Raw genomic sequence first — 2,500 nt, forward strand, 5'->3', positions numbered from 1 at the left:
TTTCAACACTTCGAAGGATCAATCTGTCATGAATTAAGTCTTGTTGGCTGTCTCTAGGAAAACAGATTCATGAACACAAACAGAAATAAACACATCAACGCAATGAGTAAATCAAATGGTATTACCTTATCACAGAAGACAATTCCGGCTATGACCCAGTTTTGACCCAAGCGAACAACCACAGAACGACTTGACCTGCAACAGGGTAAATCAAGGCACACGCCTGACGTCACGAACACAGCTGGCCCAAGGACAATAAGCTAGGTATGACTCCCGACCAATCTACCTTTCTAATCAACAGAGGTTTGGCGCGCAACACTTGTGCCACGGAGGCGACTTCTCCTAAGACACCTGCATTAACTTCTCAAGGCGATATGTCGTTTTCTCACCGTGAGATCGGGCTCGAGCCATTAATCGGAGTACAGCCTTTTTTTACAACAACCACAATGGGGAATCGAGTCCAGTGCTCTAACCACTGGATTTTAGCGGCAGGTTTGTATATGTGTGTGTGTGTGTGTGTGTGTGTGTGTGTGTGTGTGTGTGTGTGTGTGTGTGTGTGTGTGTGTGTGTGTGTGTGTGTGTGTGTGTGTGTGTGTGTGTGTGTGTGTGTTTTTGTGTGTTTGTGTGTTTTTTTGTCTTTCTCTTTTGTGAAAAATATTCAAATGACCATAACAGAGGCAGAGTGTCTCCTAAATCAGTTGCATAGGCAAGTAACTTGTTAACAGTAGGAATCCCTTAACGATCTAGTGTTTTAGTAGAAAAATTAATCCTCAGGTAATATGATAAATATTACATCTTACAAAAATCCTAAAAGGAACAAAGTCTCTGAACAGTAAATTCATTATGAAGTTGACAAGTAGATCCTGTTGCCTGCTATAAAATAGATAAACATTATCTCCTGGATCATTTACTAGCTTTGCTTTAAAATGCATTCATATATCAATGTATATTCATAGAACTAAATAAAGGATAATGAAAATATACAAAGCCAACCTTTATCTATATTTTTTTTCTTTTCTTTAAAATACAGCATACACAGACACACAATGAATCTTCAATAACAAAACAGTTACTGCAAGAGCAACTAGTTTTAAACATTACATATTAATCACTTCACCCTTACATTCCAGCACAGGTGGGAGGGGTCTTTATATAAAGGAGGAATCTGCAAGAGAATGACATAAGGGAGCCTATATAGGATTGTACAACGGGGTGTTCTAGTGCTTTATTGGACAGGGATGGTTTTAAGGCTCAAGCATGTGTTCTTTGCCCAAAAGGTGTGGGCATCCAACCTTTTTATTTGTAGACTTTGTACAGATGTGTTACTGATAGCCTTGTATATCTTAAAATCAACTTGTATGTCCATATCATAAACTGCAAGTTAAATAAATCTGATAAAATAGAATATCTTTCACACACACTACTGTGACTTTATCATGCCCTTAATTAATACCAGAAAATCTCTACAGGATTTTAAAGATTTCAAGTGGATTAAATGAGGATTCTCTAAACAAGGTTATTTCATGACATCCTCATCTGTTCTCAAAGCAGATGTCAGTTCTCATATATCCAGCATAAGTTCTATTGCATTTTGGTATATATGACAAAAAGAAGACATCTGAGACAAGTAACCTTTAAGGACAATCTGAAGTCCTACAACTGATGTGGAAAACAACTAAAAAATCACCTATTTCAATACAAGGGTTTTATTGTGATTTCAAAACTTTGTTTCTAAGAAAAAATGTTACAGAGAAATAAGCCTTCTTAGAGCTCACTTAAGAGAATTGATCCCTAGATGAGTCACCCACATACAGTACTGCAATAAATTAATTTTCAAATTTGGCACACTTCTTCAATCATCTAATAAACACCTGTACAGCAGGTATGATACTGGCCAAGGTCAACCTTACAGTGTAGGTAACTTCAGGGTAGTCTATTGCACTTTCACTGTGAGATTTCACCTGCCCAAGACAAAGACAGATATGCGTCACATTTAACAGAAGGACTGCACAACTGCCACAAGAACTACAGAACTACTATCATCAAATAAATTACATAAAATATAATGTACACCAACATAATTATTTCAACAATAGTTTATTCACAAAAGAAATTAACAATAATGCGTGTTTATTAAAAGCAAAACTGTGTCATGATCTTTCCCTGGAGTTGAAAGAACAATATGTGCATTGTATCACTAATTTGTGCTACTAGAAAGAATAATCCAAAGGCATAATATATCTAAATCAATAAAACCTGACAAAATGTGTTTGTTTTACTAAATATCTATTGGGAAAGTCCCAGTTCCATTCATTTTACAATATAGACATTTCCAATTTGAAGCATTGTTGATTCTTCAGGTGGTAATTCCCTGGACTAAAATTACTCAGGAATATATCCCATCAAGGAAAATATATATAATGACTATTACATTCTTGTATATGGGCTCTTGACTCTTTATAAATAATTCATGACTGGATATAAATGAATACCAGCAAGA

This window comes from Penaeus monodon, chromosome 16 (genome assembly GCF_015228065.2).
Source record: "Penaeus monodon isolate SGIC_2016 chromosome 16, NSTDA_Pmon_1, whole genome shotgun sequence".
Lineage (NCBI taxonomy): Eukaryota > Metazoa > Arthropoda > Malacostraca > Decapoda > Penaeidae > Penaeus > Penaeus monodon.